Below are 7,437 nucleotides of genomic sequence, written 5' to 3'. Positions count from 1 at the left end.
TACGGCGAGTGGCAACCAACGATGTCCTGGCCCAGTACAGCCTGGGGGAGAAGGGCCAAAAAGTCCTTCCAAGACTTAGCGCTGCGCAAGATAATAAGAGGTAAGTGTTTATATTGTGTTCACATCAGTTTCATGCCAAGCTTGGCTGATGAGATGTAGATGTGTAACTTTTTGACTTCTACCTGTAGCGGCCTGTGTGAAGAACTTCCCAGGCCAGACCGAAGCCGAGGTCGAGGAGTGCATTGGGCACATGCTCAAGTTTGCTCCACACAGACGGTAAATTAAACTTCTGTCTCTATTTTCTCAGTTGGTGAATGTTCAAAATAATTAAATAAACTGGAAATCTTTGAATCACTTGTGGTTATCAGAAATGTCTGGGTTGGTAGCAGGGTGTTTTTTCTGAACTTATGTCCATTCTTCTTGTGTTTCAACTTTTGTATCTTATTCTTTTTTAGGCCAGCAAGACTGAAGATGCCGGACTGGCAGTCAACAAGATCTGCACCTTTTTTTTTAGATATTACTTTTGTTGTTTTTTATATTTATATTTATTTTATTATTGGCTTATATTGTTATATTTTTTCTATTTTGTTATCTTTATTTTATTTTGCATTTAAATGTTGTATTAAACTTGTATTTTATTATATTTTCTATTAAACTTTCAAGTCCTGCCAAATTTGCCTGTTCATTCATCACTGACAATATTCTCAGGTAAATAGTTGTCATATGCAACCAAATCCTAACCAAAAAATAACATGCTACAGACATTACAACGTTAGGGGAACGCTGAGGGAACAAACATGTATCCGACAAGGTTAAGGGAACGTTAGGGGAACGCTGAGGGAACCAACATGTACCCAACACAGCTAACGTTTAGAAAACGTAAAAAAAAGTTTGCCGCTGCAACCAAGTGGCAACCAAAACCTAAACCAAAAGTAACGTACAGGGAACCAAACTGGAACCAAAGGCTTACGTAACTAGAACGTTCTGGGAACGAAAAATGGCTAGTAGGGTACCCGGAAGTAAGATGGCGCATCGGCACGGTTGGTTGCGCTCATTGACTGTAAAAATAATGGACAAACCCTCAGTGACGTCACCCATAGGTTTCTGAAGAGCTCAAATGAAGCTCAAATGGCCGCCATCTTGTCAGCGCCATCTTGTCAGTGCCTGACTCCGCCTGCTCATGCCCGCTGTAACACTTACCAAATCAATTAATTTTCTACTCTCCGCTATTTATCTGTAAGTCAACTTTTTAATGACAAACCAGCAATGGCTTTATGCCAAGGAGCAAAACAGTAATATGCATGGGGGCCAGAAACGGCGCTCTTCAAACAATCAATGCCTGCGTTTTTACCTGCTTCTTACCTGTTTTGCAATGCTCCTCGTCCCTATCATGGTTCTCTGGCACTCAGGATCTCTTCAGCAAGGACTCAGCTGGATAGACAAATGAACTGTCTTGTCCCTTACAACCTCCATCTGAATTACTTTGGATGTGGCCACCTGACTATTTGTTCAAGTATGACATTTAAATCCGCGCGTACTGCGCACACAAAAGCAAGTGACTCAAACTGCACTAAAATGGACAATTCTCATGTGACAATTTTTTTCTCTTTTAGTCCTGCTAGCGGGTGAAATACAGCTTAATCCAGGTCCACATGCCCTTAGCCTTTAGCACAGCCAAAACGGCGCTTGCACAACACACACAGAATGCGGGCTGGAGCTTGGTGCCGGTAGGCTGACAGGTATGCTCGCTGCTAAACTGACGAGCCATCTTGAGCCAGAGTTTGCCGATCTGACTGCACTAAACTTCAGTGTGGAGATGGTCGATTCGCGTTCAAGCACTGCCGCCGGTGAGCTGATGGATCGTCTGCTGCTAAACAAACAGGCCGGGCGGACAACGGCAAATGTCAGCGAGGTTGAAGCTGCAGTTGCTGACGGAGCAACACTACAACAATATTGAACTCCATACGTGGGGACAGTAAAACATCTATACATAGGCATTCAATTGATAGATCACATAGTGAGACCTCTTTGGTTTTAAACAAATCTTTGATATATATCGCCACGCCCCCTCCTCTACCCACAGCTCTATCGTTTCTTAAACATTTATATCCAGAGACGTCAATCATACTGGTTAAAATGTTATCATGCAACCATGTTTCATTAAAACACAGAAAGTCGAGATTGGAGCCGGTTAGTAGAGTTCTTGGGCTGTTCTTACATTAGTGGTGGATTTCTTTGGTAGCGTTCGGTAAGTTCTGGAGGTTGGTTTATAGTTACGCACCAGCCCGGCCTCCGCTACTTCCTCCACACTAACATGCGGTGTAAACAAATCAGCAAACTGGTCCCAGTCGTCTTGGGGCCTGCAGGCGATCCAGTCAACACATCGGCTACCTGGATCATGCCGACGTCCGACAGTGTCTCCTCGGCAAGCTTCGGTCCTTCTCGTGGATTTCGGGGATGATCTGATAACCCCCCTTCAGGCTGTGCTGTTACGTTCTATGATAATCTAGAAGAGTTGTTTAAAAGCTTCAAATGCAATTGTGAGGTGCTAGTCTTTGGAGACTTTAATATAAATTGGCTGGACAAACACTGTAGAAAAAAACTTAAAGATCTCACATCAAAATTAGATTTCCATCAGATGATTGACAGGTCCACATGTCTATCCAGGTATACTGAAACACTAATAGTTCATTTTTGTAAGTAAACCTGATCGTGTCACAAAAACATATAATTTAGTTAGTGGCTTTTCTGATCATAATATGATACTAATAGCAAGAAAACTTACAAAGAAGCGTCTAGCTGTGTATTTCACCAACCATCACAAAGCAGTAAAACTTGAGATTCCTCGTAAGGATCTCACCGAGTTTGAGAATGAATTAATAACAGTCAGCTGGGATGAGGTTCTACAACATGGCCAAGTAAATGAATGCTTTAATGAATTGATGTCCATTATCGGTCGCATTGTTGACAAGTTCATTAAACAACGTAAAAAGCCACAGAGAAAAATACAGCTCCCGTGGCTAAGTGACACTGTACGGCAGTTAATGAAGCGAAGAGATTATGCATTTAAGACCTTTCTCAAAACTCAAAAAGACACTGACTTAAAATTATTCAAAGGGCTGAGAAATCAGGTTTTTAAGGAACTGCGTATTTCCAAGGCAAATGATTACATTAAGGTTCTATCCGAGGCTAAATGGAATGGTAATATAATCTGTAACCAACTAAATAGTCTAATAAAACTAAAGGTCAGTGTCTCCTACAATCATGAACTCAGAGCTGTACAAGTTGCTAATACATTTAATGATTTCTTCATTCAATCTGTTAAAGATCTTGCCATGAACTTCCCTCCTACTAATGCTAATAGGAATGTTGAAGCTTCTGATGAAGATCTGCTATCAGGAAAGTTAACCAATCAGTGGTCCTGAAAGCTATTAACGACTTAAACACCACTTTCTCTAAGGATATATATAACGTAGATACTGTATTCCTAAAATAAATACAGTAGCATTGTGGTTCCGCCCCTTACACATCTTATTAATCTTTCCATCAAGACTGGTCAATTCCCAGATGGATGGAAAAATGCCTTGGTAATGCCTATTTTAAAATCTGGGGATGCTGAAGAGATTAGCAACTACAGACCAATAAGTCTTCTTCCAGTCCTGTCTAAAGTGTTGGAGAAGGTTGTCTCAGAACAACTGTTACATTACTTGGAGACAAACCATTATTTGCACCCTCTACAGTTCGGTTTCAGACACAACCATTCCACAGAGTGAGCGACTTGTCTATACTATTAGAAAACATTAAACAGTCACTTGATAAAGGAAATGTAGTGGGCGCAGTGTTCCTGGATTTAAAAAAGGCATTTGACACCGTAAATCACAACATCTTAATTTCAAAACTGTCAATGTACAATTTCTCTAAACTCTCACTGGCATGGTTTGATTCTTATTTAAAGGGTCATGAACAGTGTGTTGTGATTGTGGTGTATTAAATCTGGTGATATACAAAGGTAGATACTACCTTTTGTTGGGTGGTAGGAGAGTGAAAAACAACATCTGGAATATGTTAGGGGGCCCTTATGAACTGACCTAGGTCACCTTAGTGGGGCACACATTGTTGTTGACTACCTCGTGTTAGCACACACACACTTTGGTTGCGCACACTCATTTTCTTCTATAAATGGTATGCACAAAGAAAGTTCGGGGGACTTCCACAATTGGCTCTGGGAACCTCGTATTGCCCGTGTTGGTGTATGATACTATGCTGTTGTAATAAACCTTATTATATACAAGCTGGTGTCTCCGGAGACTTCTTCATCATCTTCACAAACATCGCTGCAAGATATACAGTGGGGCAAAAAAGTATTTAGTCAGCCACCAATTGTGCAAGTTCTCCCATTTAAAAAGATGAGAGAGGCCTGTAATTTTTATCATAGGTATACCTCAACTATGAGAGACAAAATGAGAAAAAAAAATCCAGGAAATCACATTGTAGGATTTTTAATGAATTTATTTTTCCAATGATTGTGGAAAATAAGTATTTGGTCAATAACAAAAGTTCATCTCAATACTTTGTTATATACCCTTTGTTGGCAATGACAGAGGTCAAACGTTTTCTGCAAGTCTTCACAAGGTTTCCACACACTGTTGCTGGTATTTTGGCCCATTCCTCCATGCAGATCTCCTCTAAAGCAGTGATGTTTTGGGGCTGTCGCTGGGCAACACAGACTTTCAACTCCCTCCAAAGATTTTCTATGGGGTTGAGATCTGGAGACTGGCTAGGCCACTCCAGGACCTTGAAATGCTTCTTACGAAGCCACTCCTTCGTTGCCCTGGCGGTGTGTTTGGGATCATTGTCATGCTGAAAGACCCAGCCACGCTTCATCTTCAGTGCCCTTGCTGATGGAAGGAGGTTTTCACTCAAAATCTCACGATACATGGCCCCATTCATTCTTTCCTTTACACGGATCAGTCGTCCTGGTCCCTTTGCAGAAAAACAGCCCCAAAGCATGATGTTTCCACCCCCATGCTTCACAGTAGGTATGGTGTTCTTTGGATGCAACTCTGCATTCTTTCTCCTCCAAACACGACGAGTTGAGTTTTTACCAAAAAGTTATATTTTGGTTTCATCTGACCATATGACATTCTCCCAATCCTCTTCTGGATCATCCAAATGCCCTCTAGCAAAGTTCAGACGGGCCTGGACATGTACTGGCTTAAGCAGGGGGACACGTCTGGAACTGCAGGATTTAAGTCCCTGGCGGCGTAGTGTGTTACTGATGGTAGCCTCTGCTACTTTGGTCCCAGCTCTCTGCAGGTCATTCACTAGGTCCCCCCGTGTGGTTCTGGGATTTTTGCTCACCGTTCTTGTGATCCTTTTGACCCCACGGGGTGAGATCTTGCGTGGAGCCCCAGATGGAGGGAGATTAGCAGTGGTCTTGTATGTCTTCCATTTTCTAATAATTGCTCCCACAGTTGATTTCTTCACACCAAGCTGCTTACCTATTGCAGATTCAGTTTTCCCAGCCTGGTGCAGGTCTACAATTTTGTCTCTGGTCTCCTTTGACAGCTCTTTGGTCTTGGCCATAGAGGAGTTTGGAGTATGACTGTTTGAGGTTGTGGACAGGTGTCTTTTATACTGATAACGAGTTCAAAAAGGTGCCATTAATACAGGTAACGAGTGGAGGACAGAGGAGCCTCTTAAAGAAGAAGTTACAGGTCTGTGAGAGCCAGACATCTTGCTTGTTTGTAGGTGACCAAATACTTATTTTACCGAGGAATTTACCAATTAATTCTTTAAAAATCCTACAATGTGATTTCCTGGATTGTTTCCCCCATTCTGTCTCTCATAGTTGAGGTATACCTATGATAAAAATGACAGGCTCTCTCATCTTTTTAAATGGGAGAACTTGCACAATTGGTGGCTGACTACATACTTTTTTGCCCCACTGTACTTCATGATCAACAACATCAAGTCGGTTTTTAACAAAATTGTAACTGGAATCCCCCAAGGAACTATTTTGGGTCCTATCCTTTTCAGTTTGTATATTAACGACCTTCCAGTAGTATGCCCTGGTATAGGTCTTCAGATGGATGCTGACGACACAGTCGTCCATGTATCTGGCAAAACTTGTGATGCTGTTGCAGATAAGCTAACCAAAAAACTTAGAAAAGGTTTCAGCTTGGCTTGATGCCTCCTGCTTGACACTAAACACTAAGAAAACAAAGTCCATCTGTTTTTCAATCAAAAAGGTACCTGCAACAGAATCCCTGAACATCAGAATAAAAGGTGAGCCCATTGAACAAGTATCATATATGAAGTATTTAGGGATCATTTTAGATTCTCAGTTAAATTTTAAAAGTCATGCGAAAAAGATTTGCAAAATGATTAAGGCTAACCTTAGCTGTTTTAAGATAATAAGACATTGCTTGACATCTGACTGTGCCTTCTTTCTTAATTCAATGACATTTTTCACATCTGTCTTATGGTTTGGCGGCTTGGTCCAAGGCCAACCAGTTTGTAATTAAATCCATACAGAGTCTTTACAATCGGGCCTTGAAAATCTTGGACAAAAAGCAAATAAGGTATCATCATTGCCGCATTTTAAGGAAATACAAGATTTTAAGTTTTGCTAATTTTTTTGGCTTTCATTATGTAAAGCTTGTGTTTACATGTGTAAATGGACTTGCTCCTCAGTCTCTCTGCAAATAAATCCAGAGATTACAGAACTGTGGCAGATCCACCAGAGCAGCTTCTAGTGGCAACTGTAAGGTCCCATTCTCAGACAGCTTTTTCTGTGAAAGGAACAAAGTCCTGGAACTTGCTACCTGATCACTTGAAATCTGCTGCTAACTTCACCTCTTTTAAGCGAGCTACCAAATCCTGGTTAATCCAACAACAAACATGAACCCATGTCTAGTTTTTTTTTTTTTACAGGTCTTTATTATTATTATTTTTTTTTTAAAATTTAAAGCACTTTATTTATAGAACTTTTTCAATTTACAGAACACAAAACAATACACCATCCCGCCCACCCACTCCCACAAGGCTACAAAATAAAATAAAAATAACAAAAATAAATAAAATAACAAAATAAATAAATAAAGATGTGCACATGTTCTCACACCTGCACAGTCCTAGTTACATGGACGCACTTGTACTCACGCACATATAACCATACATGTGACTTATACACACAAAAGCATACACACATATACACATGTACCCATATACAAGTGCATACTTGCAAGTACATATGCATCTGATCCACCCAAAAGGAGAAAATAGATAAATAAATAAATACCTAGCATATGTAGGCTCCCATAAAGTACACTCCTGCACAGAAGACATGATGGGGAAAATCTCATCTGTTACATAAATCCAGCTGGTCACTCTACATCTGCAAAGGCTGGCATGCTAAAGGGATGTCAGGTGAAA

Source organism: Eleginops maclovinus, chromosome 18 (assembly GCF_036324505.1).
Source record: "Eleginops maclovinus isolate JMC-PN-2008 ecotype Puerto Natales chromosome 18, JC_Emac_rtc_rv5, whole genome shotgun sequence".
NCBI lineage: Eukaryota > Metazoa > Chordata > Actinopteri > Perciformes > Eleginopidae > Eleginops > Eleginops maclovinus.
This window is presented reverse-complemented; position numbering follows the sequence as displayed.